Raw genomic sequence first — 21,793 nt, 5'->3', positions numbered from 1 at the left:
GCTTGTGCAAAAAATTGCAAAAGGTGTGGGGGAATAATTTTCCATTGCTCAATCATGCTCTTGGCACCCACATAGAGTATCTAAAAACTCTCCAAATCAAAATATACATCATCGATGAAGCTGCCACTTGGTGGGATTTGGATCCATAGCTAAGGTTCTCGAGCATGAAGAATATCTCTTAAGCGCCTATGAGATAAGGAGTGAGAAGATTTTTCTTGGACACAACATGCACTTTGCAAGAGTGCAAAAATAAAAGAGAAAGATTGAGAAGAACCCCACAAGTCCCCCTTGCCACTTTCATCCCCGTACTTGCCTAAAATAAAAAGGGAATGCTCACTAGGTGGTCAAATGAAATGTAAACACTTAAAAATGGAGGAAAAATGCAACTAAATCATGCTCAAACATTTGTCCCAACTTTCTAAGCTCGAAGGACTCTCCCCCTCCTCTTGTTTTAGACTTTGCTTGGCAAGTGTCCACACCACACACCCTCACATACACTTGCTAACTCCACACAAAGCAAATATGTGCTACCTTGGACATGTGGACTAGCCATACTTGGTAAAGACGGTCTAGGGTCACCTTACTAATTAAGGACGAGCTGATCTAAACTTAGACTTTAAATTTTCCCTTGCCTTAATTAAAACCCTAGTCTTACCTTTAAAATTTTTGGCTAGGGTGGAAGACCTTTGCACTACCCACTTGGAGGCTTATGAAGTTGACCTGGGTTAGAGTCTACCTGCTAATTTGGGACCTGTTAAATTAGGATGACATTGACAAAAGATAAATTCATATTTGGGCTTTTAGAATCTCCCCTTCTGTGCAAAAACCTTAACATCGGGCTCTGGAGATGTCACAAAGCTTGTCTCAAAACCTGCTAAATTTAGACTTTCTTTGGTAAATTTTAGATTTATCAAAAGGCTTCCCAAACTTCATACTTGGAGTCTAAAGAGCTATTTTAATTACGTGAACTTAGCATAGTTACTTTCTATTTTTAGATTCCTATAATTGCTCTAGGTGGTCTTCTTTGTCCTGTACCTTGGATCAAGGTTGCTCAAGATACGTTTATTCTTCCTTCACATGTACATGTGAATGAGACAACTAGATAATAATTACTCTTGCTTTTTTATGGACATTTCCCCTTTTGGTGTACCAAGCCTTTTACCAACTTAATCAATTTCACTTATTCTCATTTCATTTTCCCTGGACTTAAGTGGCCAAATTAAGATGGAAAATACTTTAAAAGGTTAGAAATTAACTTTCATGACACTGTGTGCATTCTGATAAATTTATGGCCACAAGATTTACATGTCAACCTTGATGAGGTCTTTCTTGCTATCAATTCATCTCCATAGCTCCATTCATATCCTTTTACCGTATTATAAAGAGGTATGTGAACATCAACATTGTAACTCAAATTAGTTTCAATCCATACAAATCTTTGCTACTCTATTTAAAAATAAAATCATCACCATTACTATCTTATTTAAAAATCAAAAACCATTTACAATATCCATAAACATATTCATTAACATTTTGTAATATATTGTTAATTATCTTAAAAATTCATCTTCAATGTGGGATTTCACTCTACACATGACACACCTAATTTATATCTATATAGCCTTGTGTGAGTAAACTCTACACATGGCAAGCAACCTTTTAGATCTACTTAAATGACCTTCAAGTGCGAGTCAAAAGCTCTCCTTGTGAAAGGTAATTTTTATTTACCCTACCTAAATCACTTCCAAATGTGAGTCAAGCTCTACACAAGGAAATTGATTACTATTCTATCTACCTAAATCACCTCCAGTGTGAGTCAAGCTCTACATGTGACAAGGTAATTTTAATTTACCCTAGCTAAATCACTTCCAAATGTGAGTCAAACTCTACACAAGGCAAGAAGTTACTATTCTACCTACCTAATTCACCTCCAATGTGAGCATTTTCTCTACAGTTGGTAGGCAAGCACAAATTAAATCTACCCAAGTTACTTTAAAGTGTGAGCATGGCTCTACACACTAAATCACCTCCAAGTGTGAAGTTTTTCTACACATGGTAAGCAATCACTAACTTTACATCTAATTAACTTTTTTAATCACTACACTATTCCTAAATATCACACTTTAAAGTGAATATTACACTTTTTATTTTTTACTAAATAGACTTTATTTCTAATTAATAGCTCAATGAACGAATAATGTTCTTTTGGGGGTTTTAGGGTTCACCTTTGAGGTGAAATCAATGCAAAACTTTAATTGGAGATGCCCACAATGGTAAAAGACTCATGGATGACTCAAATATATAACAATTTATTCGATAAAGTATAGAACAATTTATTTTGATCAAAATATAGTTCCATCAAATTATATTTTGATCGAATTGCTAAGAAATTATACAAAAAACGATTTGATTGATGTGGCATTGTACAATACATTCGTTTAATTGAAAGGTTGTATAATACTCCCAATTAAAGTGTATTATACATACCCTGTATAATGTACAATGAAACTTAGATGGCATGTTCTCTTTGAATGATTGTAGGTCTCTTATCTGCAATTCCCTACCAAAAATCTGATCATCCTTCTCTTGTATATCCTTCTTATATTGTGTTGTTTGGATCTCCATCTTTGCTTTTAGCTTTCAACTTACTCCTCCATCTCTTGGATCTTTGCTTCATTTTGTAAGGTAGTGACCATGATGCCACGTACAAGCATCTATCACTATATTCTTTCTTCCTCCAATTGAGTTTTGTTATTTCTTCATTCTGTTGGAGCTTGAGATGCTCATCATGGAAGACTATGCTATTGGATTCGTGAGAAGAGTGATGAGAGTAGACTTCACAGAATCATGTAACACCACAAGCTTCTCATAATCTTTGCATCGTTCATCATTGAGCTCTTCCAACCTCTAAATTTCTACTTGGCTTTCCCTATTAGGTCTTTTTCCCTTCTGTTGCAATGGCATAGGAACTAAAATTGTAGTTTCTCCATTGTCTCTTGTAGGTCAAAGTCCTGTAGGGAATGGTGTGTACCGTGTGTGTGTTCTCAAGGTGGTTTAAAAGGGTAGGGAGCCATAGCTTACACAATAAGAGATAGATAGAGAGAAGTGCACTACTGAAAAGTGGACTCAAATTGCAAGGAAAATATATTACATTAGCTTAGGATATATTGTTACAAGAAAGCCTTTTATTTATAGGCTAGGGATGAGTATCCGGTTGGGGCCTTGAGTTTCATAAAGGCAAAGATAATATCTAAGATATTACAAAGGCTTATCTTCCATAGGCATGGAACAACTAAGAGTTGTTTCTCACCAAGAGGATGTGCCCACTCAACAATCCTCCCCTTGGGCATGGTCTATACTGAAGTAATCTAAATTGAAGCTCAAATGCCACACAGGCTGATAATCATAGAGATCAGGATAGTCATACATACAAATAGGTCTCAACAGATATGGTGTCACACATACTATAGTCACACAAACTATAGAAATCCTCCTTTCAAACAAATAAGGTGGAAGACCACCCATATCTATAGTACATCAGTATATTCACAAAAGAGAGTAGAGGCGGTATAGACATGCAGACAATTGTCTTCCTCGTCCTCTTCATCTTTGTTTTTGTCATTGTCCTCTCTAAGGTTAATTTTTCTTTTTCTCTACTATTGTTGCTGTTATTATTACCTGGGCACTTTGATGGTGGATTTCCTTTGATGCTGTAGTTGCTATAGAACTTGCTCTTGTAGCAATCTTTTGAAAAATAGCCTGGTTTACCGCATTTGTAACACTTTTTTATTTTTGGTCCTAGTTGATGAAGATGCATTCTTAGATGATGATGCAATGTAAAATCCTCCATTTGCTGACACCTTATTTGCTTGTTTATTTTTCTCTTCAATTAAGGCATTGATGACTACTTGCAATGAGGGTGTTAGTTCCTTCTGTCCTAGCACTGTGACTATGTTGTCAAAATGTTTTGGGACAACATTAATAACACAGCTACCTTATCTTCCTTTGGAATTTGACATTGGATGTATGTTAATTGGGTGATGATGCTCATCAACGTGTTTACGAGGCTTGAAATTTCCTCCCCTTGATTCATTATCAATTTTTAAGGTTCTTTTTAAGGCTAATTTTGCTCATTTTTTATTTTGCACCAAAATTTTCTTCCAAAATTGTCCATGCTTGAATTGCTATGGTGCAACTATCAGTGAACTGCACGTAATTATCATGTAGAGAGGTGATAATTATACCTACAACTTGTTCTCTAAAGTTGTGCAATATGTGCTTTGGTGAGTGTGCCTTCAATTGTGGATGGCTCAGCTATGTGTGGCTTACGGACCATATTGTTTATGCATGAGATGTCCTCGTAGTTTATTCTCCCAAGTATGGAACCCATCCCCATTAAATTTTTTGATTCCCTTTTCTCCCATGATACAATAGAGGGGTCTTAGCGATTAGCTAGAGCTAATGCCAGTGTATGTCCTCTTTACAATGTGTACTTGTGTAACTCTATTCCTGTAGGTGAAAGATATTTGCATGCAATAAAAGACAGAGAGTTTTTCTTGTTATGTGAAGATCCTCTTCACTGGGGTGAAACACCTCTTCACAATAAAGAATCAAGGCTTGGTTGCAAAGATTTTAAGCTTTGAACTACAAAAGATTTTCGGAGAGTATGGGAGAGAAAGGTTCTATTTGGAGATTTATAACTTTGGAAGGCTTTCAAAATTCCACTCATTGAAGCCTTAGATCGATTTTTGAATAGTTTTGTAGGGGGTGCCTTTGAATGTTTGAAGAGGCTCTCCTTTAAATGTCCTTGTGAGGACATGCCCTTAGTAGCCTTTGTTATTTAACTCGAAACTGTGGGAACAGGATCTTGATAAATTTTAATAAAGGGATAAAAACAAATGAACTTTACAGAGGATGCAGAGGTTGCATACAAGCAGTGACAAAAATTGGTGTGATGGCGAGTGTGATCATCAGAGGAAGGGGAATGATTTATTCATCGATGGCGGACCTAGGCTAGGGGGTAGCGGGACTGCGGGCTGAGCAGGGCCTAGTGTAAGTGGACGAGAGAGGTCATGGGGTTGCTCTTGTTGCAAACAAGCCGAGGCAAAATAAGCAGTGATAATAATTTGCACTTGTGACTATTGTCGGTAGTGAGCATGCCAAAACAAAATGCAGGGTGGGACCGTCGGCAACACATAACTTGGAGGTTGCAACACCGAGTGGAAAAGCCAAGTTTAATGAGTAAAAAACTACGACCTGAGATATGGCGCATCCCTCGAGTGTAGAAGTTTCCATCCACTCAATGAGGTTTCCAATTTTGCACCTTCTCACGATTTGAGAATTGAAATGAAAACACCTAGGTGTTGCAACATCATCCCTCAAGCTTGATCGATGAGACCTTGAAACTAGGAGGAGCTGTCGAGAAGCAATACAAGCCATTCAATCAGGAAAGCAAACCAAGCTTGAATATTACCTTGAATTAGCACACAAAGTGGGAGCACCCTAGCATGAGAAATACATCCGTGAAGGCCGATTAAAATGATTCAAAATAGAGTGTGCAATTCTTGCCGATTAAGAAAATGAATTAGTGGCTTTGCTTACCGTGAATTTTTCTACTAAATTGATAAAGCTTGCCAAATTGGGGTTCTTCGTGATGCTAATGGGATTGCTAAGCTAGTGGTGCCATTAATTGGCTCTAATACCAATTATAGGGAACAATGTGTACTGTGTGTATGTTCTCAAGATGGTTTGAAAGGGTAGGCAGCCACAACTTACACAGTAAGAGATAGAGAGAGAAGTGCACTACTAAAACATGGACTCAAATTGCAAGGACAATATATTCCATTATCTTAGGATATATTTGTACAAGAAAGCCTTTTATTTATAGGCTAGGGATGAGTATCCGGTTGCGGCCTTGAATTTCATAAAGGCAAAGATAATATCTAAGATATTACAAAGGCTTATCTTTCACATAGGCATGGAACAACTAAGAGTTGTTTATCACCAACAGGATGTGCCCACTCAACAAATCCTTTACTAGCTTCAAATATTTCTCAAACATTCTACTATCTTCATCATACTTTTCTTCTTGAGTGAAGCTTGTGGAGGGTCCTGTATTCTTGGAGGTATCAATATCTATCACTTCTACATGAGCTTGAGAGATTTTCTTCTACATACTAATGATATTCTCCTTGGGTAGCATGTTTCAATCGCAGTGGTTTTCCTTGAGATTCGTCTCAACTGCATTAGCCTGCTTTTCATTTGATGTGTTTGACTTATCTAGATTTGGTTTGTTTTGTGATTTCCTTTGGCTAGTTTGTAAATCTTCCTATTGTTTGGGAGCAACAGTGGAGGTGGTAGCTTTTGGATTCTCTTCAGTAGTAGACTTTTGCTCCTCATTGGCCCACTCCATTGTAGTGTCTCCATGCGGGCTTCTTTCAGATTGTTCAATAGTATGTTGAGAATCCACTTGATCTTTCGTGGTGTCTATTTCTCTAATTGATGAGAGGGTTGGGTTGTTGAGGATGTATTTCTCATCCATATCTTGCTTTGTAGAAGCTTCCTCTCATTTCTCTACTTTCCTCTTTAATCCCCTTCTTATCCATTCCCTTTGAGCTTGCATTTGGTCAACTTCTTCCTAGATTTGTCATCTTCATTTTTCTTGTTCCTTTTTGAACCAATAGTTAATCCCACGAAGTCTTGGTCATTTTCTTTGTCTATTTTTTTGTCCTTGAACTTCTTCTGGGCCATGGTGGCTTTCCTCTTTTCAGCTCTCTTTAAAGCAACTTCCATTTTTTGCCCAGCTTTAGTTTGCAGTATTTGTTGTTCTTCAGGCAACTTATTTTCTTCCTTAAATTTGGTGCCTCATCTCTGCTTGTAAAAGGTGCAAACCAAAAATTGGAGAGATGCTTAGATGGCAGGGTATCTCTGAACATTTCCTAGAATCTGATCAAGTTAACTGGAAGAGTTACCATTAGCTATCCTACATTGTATGACTGTTGCGATCCGTCAGAGCCCACTCCTGACCCCTATAAATAGGTCTCACTAATTCCATTTCAAGGGCTGGATTGACACTTCACTCTTGACACTTCTAGTCACATCATAGCTCAACTTACAAGCCTAGGAGAGCATTAAGTGCTAGTCATTGTATCATTTATATTTTCCAATCAATCACTTCATAGTTTTGAATTTGAACCAACTTTAATCTAAACCTTATTTTGAATATGAATATACATGATCAATTGTCTCATTCCATGTCTATAGTCTAAAGTCTTTCATTTTAGTTCATTTCATTTGTTCATCGGGTCTGATGTCAAGCTATTTGAAGTATGAATCGGTCAGCTAAAGTGATCAAGGTAAAGAACACATAACCAATTTTAGTGTGTATGATAACTTGGGGCACTGGTATTGTCTTCATAACAGAGGAAAAAATTTGCAAAGGCAAGCTGAGTTAAAAGAGTCAGAACTGGGAGAAACAAAGGGCTATACAGAGAGCTAAGGGGAGGGCCGAGCAGGATGCATGGAAAGAGCAAGGGGCTTTGGCTAATCAAAGCAGACAAGATATAGAGAAGAGGGATCCAGAGAAGCTAGGAGGCTTAGAAGTTAGGTCCATTCCAAGGATTCCAGTCTTGAGTTTTCAGACACCCCAATTCTCAAAAATGGGTTGTGATAATAGTAATGTAGCAAATGAAATGCTACAAGTAAGCAATGGTAAAGTGGATGTTAATAAAGACGACGTGGAAGCAAAACATGGTAAAAAACAACCAATTGAAATTTGATCAAGGATCACTCAAATATGAACCACAAAGGGGGAGTTCCACAATGGCAATATGAATATGGAAGGACCACCTTGAATGCCAGCTCTAAAAAGGAGTAGAATTACGTATGGGTCAAAGGGTATGAGACAATCAAGAAGCTAGCCTTGAAGTTGGAGGATAGAAAAAAGAGTCTGATGAAACCAAGTTGATAAAAAATCAAAGACAAAGAGATTTGTTGGAATCAAGGTTGCAAGGATGCACACACAACTTGGAGAAGATGAAGAAGATCAAGGCACACCATAGAGAATGAATTTCTTAGTGCACAAATAGAAAGATAATTGTTAGTGTAACCACACTGCTAAACAGAATGGAACTGAGATTGATGGCCACCTTGCTATTCACAGTTCAAGCTAGAAGCATATTGAATAATTTTTTAGAAACATAAGCTGGGCTATTCTTTAAGTTGATGGCCTCAATAACAAATTTTGTAAGCTGCTCTATTTTCTGGTGCCGAGAGTGGACTGCCTTGACCACTATCCTTGAGTTTCTTTTTGAATTGAGAAGTTTTAGAAAGTTGCTAATTGTGTCTCCATTTGTAGCTTGTGATTTTTGGACAAAAGGAAATATGAACACATGTATATCACTACAATAGTCATTTGAATATTCCTTCAATTAATAATGAATGTCCCATTGTCAACTTCAACTGTAGCTATGGCTTGTTGGATAATATTGTCATTTAAAGACAATTTGGTAGCTTCTACCACAACCAACATGCCTCATGTTCATAACAACTCCTTTTTTCTTTCCTAAAAAATATACTTGCTGATGTTCTGGCGAGGCACTATGCATTAGGATTCCACTGGTACAAATCATTGCTGTAGTTTAGCTATGGATTGATTTTGCTCTTCTAGTACAACATGCATAGCTTGAGAAGAAATCGCACCTCTTTTCACCATCTCTAAGTTTGTGACGACAAGCTCTATGTGGAGAAAGAGAACTACCTTGATAATGATGTCAATGCAAACCAAGCAGGAGTGTTGGGTTGTGTAGTAGTTGGGGGTGAAGAAGATACAAGGGAAGCATCTTTAGCAAGAGGTGAATCAATAGTTGTGGGTCACACACCCTCCTCATAGTTATTCTAATTTAAGCCATTACTTCTCCACTCTTTACGTGACTCCAAATTATAACAACCATTATTGGCATGGCATTCATGCATTTGTATACCCTTTTGATGATTACTAATGGGATACCCAAAAAGATACACGATTTTATGCATTACCAATGAATGTTATGAACTTTAAATGCTTTTTCATTATTCCCTATTTGAGTATGTACTATGGTGGCCCTTTGATCATCATTCACATCCCTTTCTTCAACTATCCTTACACCTTCTGGTCTAACCAAAAACAAATTCAATGGTTGATCTTCAAAATCAAATGGTTCCTTATCCTTCCCCTTTGGTGCATGGAATACTACAACTTGATCTCTCCTCCACGATAGACCCCTGGTAGCATTAGTCCAGATAAATACTTCAATTTGAGTGTGCCATTTGAGAATACCCAATCCACCTTATATGGTCTTGACCATGCTATCTTCAAATTGGGTTTCTTTAGGCCTAATTTGATTGATGTAGTAAAACTAAGTCATCTTTTTTGAACTCTTTGACCCTCAACTTATTTTTATGCCCGAATTTCCTTCATTATTGTACTACTTTCTATTCCAACATTGCTCTTTGCTTGATCTCATCCAACCTCAACAACTCATCTAGTATATTCTTCAGTGTTGAACTGTGGTCCATATCATACTCAATGTCTAGTATGAGACTAGAAACAACAAACTCCATAGGTACTACTATTTCAATGCCATACACCATTCTGAATGGTGCCACTCCCGTGGTGATTTTGTAAGCTGTTCTATAAGTGAAGAGTGCTATCTAAAGCTTCTCATCCCAAGTATGAGGCTCTTTCTAAACTATGTTCGTTAAAATGGTATCAATGGTCTTATTACTACTCTTAGTCTATCCATTGCATATGGGATAATACGGTGTTGAAGATTTTAGTCAGAATCTGAATCATATCATTGATGAAATGGGCTCCTTGATCTAAAACTATTTCAATCGGACAACCATATTTGCATAGAGAAATCCCAAACTTTGAGCGAACTTTTTTGAGCTATGAGAACTTCATGCGAGTTAATGAAAGGAACTTTATCAAAACACACATAGCCAAGAGTTCCTATAAGTCACTCATTTATTCACTTGAGAGACTAAATAAATTGGCCCTAGACCTCCTAAATATGGCGGTTAAATTTAAGAATGACTATGCTAAGCAAGAGTACATGCTAGCAAGCTTGACATTAAATAACTCTTGAGCTTGTTCTTGCTTGTGTTTTTAGTTGCTCTTTGTCTTCTTCATGCATCCACAATATGACATGAGCATGCTGTGATCCTCTATTTTGGACCTCGTATCTAACCAAGTGGTGTTGCACACGGCCCAACACACCTTTCACAAGTATATATTTGGACATAAGCATTTGGAATTTAGTGTGGAAGGTGAGGGCGCATTCGACTGGGCAGTCTGTCCAAGTGAAGGAGGCGTTCAAATGACGTGCAATTAGCTCGATTGTGTCAATCTCATGCCATCTTGTGCCTGTGACCTCATCGACAGTGAAAGTCAAGAAGAAATCAGGCATTCCCCATTCGTCCACCATTGCTATCAAGTCCTTTAGGTTCTTGCGGTGCCATGAGCAGGAGCCTGGCATGCTGGAAGTTGTACCGAAGCACATGTCTCACAGTATCCTCGTCAGTTGCTGTACAAATGGCCTTCTTGTAGTTGTCAATGTCCCTTTGCAACAAGATCATGTGTGTATTGTTAGCCAACATAAGAGCCTGCTTTAGTTGGTACATTATGAGCAGGTATGGCTTGTACAGGGTGTAAACGGAGAACAGAGTCGATGCACGTATCTTTACATATATACTGAAGTTGATTTTACCATCATATTGGCCTTTCCCGAAAGGGAACAGGAATGGAAACGCTACCGTCTCTATTGTGATGTCGTTCATGGAGCTTGATGCGGCATGCATGCGGTTGGGCTTGAAAGTACTGTTCTCTCGAGCAATTGTTGACGGCCACGGAGCTGCAGAGAAGCAAATTCGTAAGTATCGCTAGTGGTGAATGCTCTTCTCCTGGCTGGTTCAACGATGTTTTTGATAATGCCAAACATCAAACTCGTGTCAAGCTGTGCCATCAGTGCAAACGGTGCGTTGTCTTGTTGGTGCTGGATGATCTCGCTCACACTATCTTGACTTAGTATGCAGAGGCCAAGCTTCTTATTCGGTCGTTCAGCCATCGACATGTACTTCTATAGTACGAAGTTGTTTTCAAGATTGAATGCAAGTATGTCTGCCACTTGTGATGTAGCTAGGTCTTGCTCTGTGAAGGTTGTTCTATGCTCTTTACTCCATGATAGCAGAGGGTTATCTAATATTGAACGTCTATCTAGTGTACCACGTGCAATTGTTGTCACTGTTGAGATGGCGTTGATAGATATGTCGATGACGCTCAGTAGCTGTATGTGAAGCTGATTTCCGTTCAGTATTCTTCTTGTGTAGTCTGGAAGTAACGGGACACAATATCTGCGACGTGCACTTGAGTTCTCACAAGTAGAGCACTGCACCCATTGCGTTTCTATTTGTGTAGCCTCTAAGCTGGACACTAGTAGACTGCTAGCAAACATTGCAACCGATGTCTCATCTGGAGCTTGAGTACAATGAAAAGAGGCACTTCTTTGGATGAAAACTACACCACAAACAAAGCATATGCTTAAAGGTCTGAATGTCGTTGCTATTTCTGAACTCCATCAGTGTACTAAATCAACGATATCAATCCATGATTGTGAGCATGGTAGAAATCTAGCCTTCTTCTTGATTGAAGTGCGATGTCTCGCTTTCGATCTGCGGAGGTGTATCCTACGCTTTCGGTGATGGTCCATTGAAGGCTTCAGTCGGACTCAATCTTAATGGTTCAATGCGATCAGAACCTTGTGATATTTAGTTACTAGTCACGGCTAAGCAACGGACAGTTCAAGCGTTTGAAACAACTATGTACCTGGTGCTAGATTGTGCTGTTGTGGGGTTTCGGACTGAGAAGAGGCAAGCGGTAGCTGATTTCTTGAATGTCCCTTGCAAAGAATAAGTACAAAGCGTTAGAAACAATGTTTAAGGTTCTGAGAGTAATCTCATTATTTGTATGTGTTCTTTATCTCTTATGTTATAGAAAAAAAAGAAAACATGCCGGTGTCCCTGCACGAGGGAGTTTGCACAGTCCTCCCCAATTTTTATAATACGAGGGAACGTGCCATTCCCAAGGCAGCATGCAATTTTTGGTGTGTTCCTTTTAACTATGTCCTCAACGTTCAAGATTAAAATGTGGCACTTTGTACTCACCGCACGTAGGAATATGTCGCCGTTGCAAATGTAGAGGAGTTGTGTCCAAGTTTCTCTTGATCTGTCTGCAATGAAACACGGTAGAGTTAGGCGATAAGTAGTTGCGCCTACAGAAACGAGCTGAGTAAGGTAGTTGAAGGTGGACATACACACATAGCTGCTATAATTGCTAGTGAGACCCCTTTATCCTCATCATGGAAACCCCCTACCCATGCATAATAACTCTCCCCTCCTAGACGTTGCATAAGGTGGACATGGTCTCAAAACATTAAATTAGTTATCCATGCAAGATGCACTAGCAAGTAATAAAGATCTACAGGACAATTGGCAGCATTGTGAACGAGGAATCACCAAGCAAACAATTAGAGCTAATAAGAGGGATTTGCTAGTAGTGTTGTGTGTTGTGACTAGCCTTGGTCTGCTAACGCCATCTGTGTACTCCATGGCCCTCGAGGTCCTCCAACTACTCCTACCATCAACGCTACTACCACACCCTGCATCATCGCCGCAAACCCTGGAGCATTGAATTTTCGAGAGATGAATAGTGCAAAGGGGGACAACAAATTGCGCAAGATCTGATTGGAAAAGCCAGCAATGCATTGTCACCCAGTTGAGCCCCTTAGAGCTCCTGCGTATCGACAACGATAATCACAACCACTTGCATGTGCATGGCTACTCTAGAACAGGAGCGCAAGAAGTAGATTTCGAGAGTATTGCTCTTTGTCGAGTTGCATGACCGAACTCAAGAACGCAAGAAGCAGATTTCGAGAGTATTGCTCTTTGTCAAGCTACAGGCCCGGACTAGCTCTGTGACACCTTGATTTGTAGAGCCTCTTTGTCATCTCAATCCCCTTACCGTCTTTTGAGCATCTTGACATTGTTTATGAAACGAAATCTAGCTCTGTGGAACCTTGATGAACGTGTGTTTTATTTCAGACCTGGACTAGCTCTATGACACCTTGATTTATAGAGCCTCTTTGTCATCCCAATCCCCTTACCGGCTTTTGAGCATCTTGACATTGCTTGCGAAACCAAATCTAGCTCTCCAGTGTGCTTACCGCAGAACCATGAATGGCTCTCAGCTGTCCTCACAGAAGCTTGAGAAAGTATGGCACTATGCAAACTGGGTCAGCCAGTTATCACAGGATCAGCCAGTTTTATAGGGCACCACGGCTCTGTCTAGTGGGTATAGTGGGTGAAGGTGGGCTCGGCAAAGAGACGTTCTTGGCTCACATTGTAGAAGAGATGCAACAATCGCAATGTGCATTCAATCATGTGGCACATGTGGAATTTGTGAATGAAAGCCCTAATAGTATGGGGATCAGAGAGATGCAATCATCCCTGATGTGGCAATTAGAAGGTCAATCCACAGACTTCCAAAGTGTGCTGGCGGGGAAAGGAAAATTGAAAGAAAGGCTGGAAACTCTACAAACATCAGGAGCATCTGTATGCATCGCCATCGACAATGTCTTTAGAGCACAAGACTTCAAAGATCTGCTTCCTGCAAGATTTGCAACTCTTCTGCCATCACTCCATATTTGCATCATAATCACATCATGAGTGACGAGTACAGTGGACACGCTGAGTTCTCACTGAGGGGGAAATCCTCAGGTTCTGACAATAAAGCCGCCACTTCTTGCCGAGCCGGCCTCACGAGAGTTCCTTATGGCAATATATGCCAACCGGAGAGTGTACGACCCAGTAAAGTCTTATGGCAATGTAAGCCCCTGTGTTGCCTTGCATATACTTTAAGTTCCAAAAGCCGCTAGCAAGAAGTTAATGACTAAATCATATGTCAACCATAACAAACTTGAAGAACCTGAAGCTGCGAGAGAGAGAGAGAGAGGGAGAGAGATGAAAAGCCTAGCCTTTCTCGCGTAGACTCTATTTTAGTGAGAAAGGGAGCCGCCACGTGGATGCTTGAGAGGCCGAGAAATCAAAAGCGGCTGCTACGCTAACGAAGTAACAAGAAGGGACATGGCGGCAGCTCATTTGAGGTCCTTGGTTTTCCGGACCCACCAACCCCCGCCTCCTCCCCCCGGGCAGAGATTGTGTGCCTTGCATCCATCTAGCATCTTCAAAAGGATAATTCTTAAACTTGATACGATATCATCGGATAGTCTTACCGCCTCTCAATACCTTGTCTTCATGTCGGAGAATGGACTCACGCTACAACACTCTTCTTGGTCCTCGATCTCTGGTGGGTCTTCAATTGTTGCTTCTTGAGGTGGCTCTCCTTTGTAAGGCTTTAGTAGGCTCACATGGAAAGCATTGTGTATGAGCCAATGGTTGGGCAACTTGAGTTGATAGGCCATCTCATTGATTGGCCTAAGAATCTGAAAGGGACCATAGTACCTTTTTGCTAACTTAGCATAGTACTTTTGGTGTCCTGTAGGATTCTTGCCCATCGTGTGCCTTAATCAAACCTTGGGAAACTTAAGCAAGACCCAATCATGTGCATCGGCTACTTGATTATGCTTGCCACCAGCAATGTGAGCAATATGAAAATGGAATTGCGAAAGGAAATTTTCCCACCTCATGTGTTTGTCGGAGAGCTTGGTCTGCGTCATGAAGTACTTAAGACTTTGGCGATCCATTCGCAGAATGAAAGGAGTCCCTAGTAAATAGTACTTCTACGAATCTAGAACATGTAGAACTGTTAAGAGTTCCTTCTCATATATACCTAGAGCTTGTTGAACAGGGTCGAGCCTTCGACTTTCATAGGCTATGGCGTGCCCTTCTTGGAGAAAAAAAGCTCCAAGGCAATCACCATAGGCATTGCATTGGACCTCAAATGGTTTTGAGAGATCCGGCAGTGTAAGCACAGGTTGAGAGATAAGCTTCTCTTTAAGCTTTTCAAAAGCATTGTTCCCCTTGGTGGACCATATATACCTAATGTTTTTCTTTGTTAGGTCATGTAATGGTCCTGCAATTTGTGAGAACTTTTCTATGAAGCCTCTATAGTATGCATACATACATATAAAGCTTCTTAGTTCATGCAGATTCCTTGGATTAGGCCATCCTTTTATTACCTCCAACTTTGATGGATCCATTTGGATACCATCTTGAGAGATAATGTGACCTAAATATTGAATCTCTTGTAAGAAAAATTCGCTTTTCTTTCGATTAATATAAAGTTTATTCTCTCGTAAAACTTGAAATATTACTTGGAGGTGTTGCTTGTGTTTGTCTAATGAATTAGTGTAGATGATTATATCATCAAAGAACACTTTAGTAAAGCTTCAGTGAGGTCTGAATAGCTTCTCCATCAAGCGGTTAAATGTGGCTGGTGCATTGGTAAAGCCAAAAGACATGACAATGTACTCGTAAAGACCAAACGTAGTGCAAAATGCGGTCTTTACAATGTCTTGATCAACTATCCTTATTTGATGATAGCCACTTTTTAGGTCAATCCTACTGAAGTAGGTCGACCCCTATAGCTTATCAAATAGGTCTTCTACCCGTGGAACGGAAAACCTATTTTTGATAGTGATCCTATTTAGTGCTCTATAGTCGACACACATATGATACGTGCTATCTTTCTTTTGCACTAATAACACTGGTGAACAAAATGGAGATGAGCTATGCCTAGCCATGCCTTTCTCAACCAACTCATGCACTTGTCGCATAATCTCCTCTTGTTGAGCTTGAGAAACTCGATAAGGAGGTTTATTAGGCGGTGAGCTTCCTGGAAGAAGTTCAATTGCATGGTTGTCGTCCCCTTGCTTGGGAGGTAGCTCACAAGGGATGTCGTCAATAAAAACATCTTGGAATCCCTTGAGGAAATTGGATAACTCTAATTCCTTTTGATTGCTTATATCTTCTTTTGCTAAAACATTAGGTTCATTTTGAGAATCTTTAACAAAAATCATGTACACGGAAATAGAGCTCTTTATTGACTTATTGAAAGCTTGCTTATGTACAATGGGTATGGTGCTACCCAACTCCTTAGCATTTATGTACATATATTTTTCCCTGTACCTAAAATAGATTTTTCTTTTAGGGAATTTAACAATTGCAGCCATGCGATCAAACCATGGTGCCCCTACGATTACATCCTCATGTTTGAGAGGAGAGATGAAGAAATCATCCTTGTCCACGTAGCTTTGGACATGGAGCCTCAATTTTCCTATTAAGGGAGTGACTAAGGATTCTTGTCCCTTGAAAGCACCGTCGGCAGGTAGGACATCTCCCATCTCATAGGCTTGGATGTCTAGCTTGGTGGCCAACTTTGTGGATATGAAATTGTGAGTAGAACCAAGGTCAAAGAGAATGAAAGCATCATGTTCTCTTACCTTTCCCCAAGCATGACATAGAGGAGATCCTTTGTGATGAGCATCCTCTTCTTGAATTTCGACCAAGGTATCTCTAGGAGGCTCATTACGTGTATTATTGTGGGGGCAAGCACGATAGGCATGCCCTTTCTCCCCACACTTGAAACAACGGTTATCTTTTCGATAACGCTCTAGCTCTTTAGGAGAGAGTATATTTTTGCCTTTATAAAGTCCCTTCTCCTTGGCTTTGTTGTTGTTGGAGTTGCCTTTGGGAGACTTTTGGACGTTGTCCTTCCCCTTAGGCTCACTACGGTCCTTGTTTTCCATGGGCTTAAGATTTCTCTTAGCCCCTTGTTGGAAGTTGATTCTTGAAGCAACCATGGTATGGTTATTATTGCAGATATAGTGCGATGCCTTTGGGAGTTAACATACTTCGCCATATCCTCACATAAACTGCACAAAATTGTTGTTTTTGCTCTCCAAAATCCATCTTTTTATAGAATGTGGCTTTGAGATGTAAATCCCAAAACTTGTCTACATATTTGTGAATAGATTCATAGGGAGAGAGCTTCAAGCTTTGCCATTCGGTGAGTACTTTGTCTTTGGCATCGCTAGCCAAAAACTACTTCATGATGGAAGCTCTTGAAGCTTTCCATGTTCTTGGAGCTTCACCGTTTGATCCTAGCCTAGACCACCATTGCCTGGCGGACTTTTGAAAATGCATAGCTACATGACGTAGCTTAGAGGACTCCGTGAAGCACTCATCTCCAAACGTCGCATCGAATTGTTGGATAAAGGCCAAGACTTTGTCAGTAGCACCAAAGGTGCCATCGTAGGTAAGGAAAGAGATGTTCTTCCTCCATTCTTTAAACTTTTTGAGCTTGGATAACCTTTTCTCCAGGCGGCATAGGATTCCCTATGGCCTCTTCTCTTGGGCGGTTCAAGAGCTGCACCATCACTTTCTTCAGAAGAGGAAGAGGATGAGGAGGATGGAGAAGAGGGTGAGCCCTTTCTCACCTTTTTCTTCCCTTGTTTCTCCTTTTCTGCACCATCACTTTCTTCAAAAGGGGAAGAGGGGGAGGAAGATGGAGAAGAGGGTGACCTCTTTCTTGCCTTTTTCTTCTCTTGTTTCCTCGCTTCCCTCTTTGAATTATGGTGAAGAGGAGTATGCAATGGTCTTCTCCGTTTAGGGGGTGTTGGAGAACGTTTTGCCCGTCGTCTTTGTGGAGCCATCTCCGTCGAGGTGGCAGAAGACTCGCTTCTTTCTCCTTCTTTTGAGGGGGGCTCAACCATTGAAACTTGGGTTCTCCTTTGAGAGGGAGATGCCTCATCGAGTAGTAAGTTTCTGAGCCCTTTGTACAGATCCTCCTCTTCTTCCCTTATCGGAGAGAGTCCTCTTTTGGAAATCTTACCAGGAGCTTTCCTAGGTACTCTCTCTTCTTGGTGGGGAGTTTGGAGAATACCATGGGTGCGCAATTGCTGTAGCACTTCACATTGGAGGGATGGATTGGTCAGGGCTTGTTGAAGCCAAGAAACAAGATAGTTTACAAGCATAGGGGCATCATTAGTTGCTCTTTCATTAGAAAAATCAAAGCTATCAACATTCATTTCAATATCTTTTCCCTTGTCAGCCATATTAGCAAATTTTAGATGTAAATTTTTACTTGTACTTTGGCATTTCAAGCCCTAGTTGCTACTCCTCTTTACCTTCAAAGATAAGCACTCAAACATCTATACTCATGGCTCAAATATTATTAATTGCAAGGAATAGAAGAGAGGGTTTCACAGAGCTCTCTCTCTCTCACAGAGCTCTCTCTCTCTCTTGCAAAGCTTAGCCAATAACAATTTAGAAGCATAATTTATAGCCTTGTGACATTTGTCCCCCTTTTCCCTTTTGTGAGAGCTTTAGGTAATTAAATAATTTATTTAAACTCTCATTGGACCTTTCCGTCTTCATGCCAATAGGAATCAAGCAAGCCATTGGGCTGTTGGATGCTCATTGGACCTTTTGGTAGACTGTCCAATAGTCTTCTAGGGAGCTTAATTTCTATTGGTTCTTTTATCAAGCATTTTTAATTGATTACACTAATTTTATTCTAGCCTAATTCTCATTGGTCCAGCTCTATGGCTTTATCTTCTCTACCTCATAGTCGAGGACGACTATGATTTCAAGAGAGAGGTAATGTCATAAAAACTAGTATCTAATTCTCCCAAATGGTTAAACTGATCATTTAATATGGCGAGGTAACAGGGGAGTAAAAGCTAGAATATTGGTAAGACTGTCAGACCGGTCTCAGCAGGGATCCAAAGGAGGGAAAATAGGGATCCAAGGGGGGACAGTCTGCAAAAGAGTAATTATGTGCATCAATGGAGCGTTAAAGACCTAAGGTTCAACTCCATTAAGACTTCCATAGGCTAAAGTTCCTAAATTTAATTAAATTGTACAATGGCCAAAAGTGGGGAAAAATTGGATGGTTATGGGAAGACTAAAAAGTCTTCCCACATCCCTAGGAAGGAGGGGGTGAGCCCTAATGGTAGGGGAAGAGAGAAAACACAAACACACACACACACACACACACACACACACACTCCCAAGCTTTCCCTTTACACAAAGGGAATAATGGACACATGGCAGTCACGTAGCCGAGTTGCCCCCAATCTCCCCTCAAATCCTATTGGATGGCCATAGTCATTAGTCCGTTTGCTAGTGGGTAGAGGATCCCTATTTTACCCTAAGACACCGTTCTAGAATGGATGACTAGTCCATTTGGTGCTTGAGAGCCTTAGCTACTGCAAGCATGTCTGCACATTAGTCCGTATCAATGTCCCAATGTAGAGTGACAAGCTCTACTTGGTGTTCGAGAGACGTCGTCTCCACAAACATGATCCTAAGCATGCATACTTATTAACATTTGCACACAATAAAGAAAAAGAGAGTCTTATAAGATAAAAACTGTGTTTATTTAGACATATTTACATTTGCTTACTCTAGGGAATCATTGTAAGCATTGACAAGGTTTAGGTTATCCTTTAATTGTGTGCCTTGCATCCATCTAGCATCTTCAAAAGGATAATTTTTAAACTTGATAAGATATCATCAGATAATCTTACCGCCTCTCAATACCTTGTCTTCATGTTGGAGAATGGACTTGGGCTGCAACATTCTTCTTGGTCCTCAATCTACGGTGGGTCTTCAATGGTTGCTTCTTGAGGTGGCTCTCCCTTGTAAGGCTTTAGTAGGCTCACATGGAAAGCATTGTGTATGAGCCAATGGTTGGGCAACTTGAGTTGATAGGCCATCTCATTCTTGCCCGTCGTGTGCTTTAATCGAGCCTTGGGAAACTTAAGCAAGACCCAATCATGTGCATCGGCTACTTGATTATGCTTGCCAGCAATGTGGGCAATATGAAAATGGAATTACAAAAGGAAATTTTGCACCTCATTTGTTTGTCGGAGAGCTTGGTCTGCATCATGAAGTACTTAAGGCTTTGGTGATTCGTTCACAGAATGAAAGGAGTCCCCAGTAAATAGTGCTTCCATGAATCTATGGCATGTAGAAATGCTAAGAGTTCCTTCTCATATATACGTAGAGCTTGCTCAACTGGGTCGATCCTTCGACTTTCATAGGCTATGGCGTGCCCTTCTTGGAGCAAAACAGCTCCAAGGCAATCACCACAGGCGTCGCATTGGACCTAAATGGCTTTGAGAGATCCGACAATGTAAGCACATGTTGAGAGATAAGCTTCTCTTTAAGCTTTTCAAAAGCATTGTTCTTCTTGGTGGCACATATATACCTAACTTTTTTCTTTGTTACTTCATGTAATGAGAACTTTTCTATGAAGCCTCTATAGTATGCACACATACCTATAAAGCTTCTTAGTTCATGCAGATTCCTCGGATACATCCTTTTATTAACTCTAACTTTGATGGATCCATTTGGATGCCATCTTGAGAGATAATGTGACCTAAATATTGAATCTCTTATAAGAAAAATTAACTTTTCTTTCGATTAATATAATATTTATTCTCTCGTAAAACTTGAAATATTACTTGGAGGTGTTGCTTGTGTTCGTCTAATGAATTAGAGTAGATGATTATATCATCAAAGAACGCTCCAGTAAAGCTTCAGTGAGGCCTGGATATCTTTTCCATCAGGCGGTTAAATGTGGTTGGTGCATTGGTCAAGCCAAAAGGCATGACATTGTACTCATAAAGACCAAACATAGTGCAAAATGTGGTATTTACAATGTCTTGATCAACTATCCTTATTTGATATGGTAGCCACTTTTAGGTCAATCCTATTGAAGTAGGTCCACCCATGTAGCTTATCAAATAGGTCTTTTTCCCGTGAAACGGGAAACCTATTCTTGATAGTGATCATATTTAGTGCTCTATAGTCGTCACACATATGATATGTGCTATCTTTCTTTTGCACTAATAACACTGGTGAACAAAATGAAGATGATCTACGCCTAACCATGCCTTTCTCAACCAACTCATGCACTTGCGACATAATATCCTCTTGTTGAGCTTGAGAAACTTGATAAGGAGGTTTATTACGCGGTGAGCTTCCTGGAAGAAGTTCAATTGCATGGTCGTCATCCCCGCACTTGGGAGGTAGCTCACAAGGGATGTCGTCAATAAAAACATCTTGGAATCCCTTGAGGAAATTAGATAACTCTAATTCCTTTTGATTGCTTATATCTTCTTTTGCTAAAACATTAGGTTCATTAGCTTGGTGGCCAACTTTGTGGATATGAAATTGTGAGTAGAGCCAAGGTTAAAGAGAATGAAAGCATCATGTTCTCTTACCTTTCCCCAAGCATGACATAGAGGAGATCCTTTGTGATGAGCATCCTCTTCTTGAATTTCGACCAAGGTATCTCTAGGAGGCTCATTACGTGTATTATTGTGGGGGCAAGCACGATAGGCATGCCCTTGCTCCCCACACTTGAAACAACGGTTATCTTTTCGATAACGCTCTAGCTCTTTAGGAGAGAGTATATTTTTGCCTTTATAAAGTCCCTTCTCCTTGGCTTTGTTGTTGTTGGAGTTGCCTTTGGGAGACTTTTGGATGTTGTCCTTCCCCTTAGGCTCACTACGGTCCTTGTTTTCCATGAGCTTAAGATTTCTCTTAGCCCCTTGTTGGAAGTTGATTCTTGAAGCAATCATGGTATGGTTATGACCGCAGATATAGTGTGACGCCTTTGGGAGTTAACATACTTCGCCATATCCTCGATAAACCTCACAAAATTGTTGTTTTTGCTCTCCAAAATCCATCTTTTTATAGAATGTGGCTTTGAGATGTAAATCCCAAA

The sequence above is a fragment of the Adiantum capillus-veneris genome, chromosome 16 (assembly GCF_014529385.1).
Source record: "Adiantum capillus-veneris isolate H3 chromosome 16, ASM1452938v2, whole genome shotgun sequence".
Lineage (NCBI taxonomy): Eukaryota > Viridiplantae > Streptophyta > Polypodiopsida > Polypodiales > Pteridaceae > Adiantum > Adiantum capillus-veneris.
The sequence above is the reverse complement of the archived record's forward strand: the minus strand, read 5'-3'. Positions refer to the sequence as shown.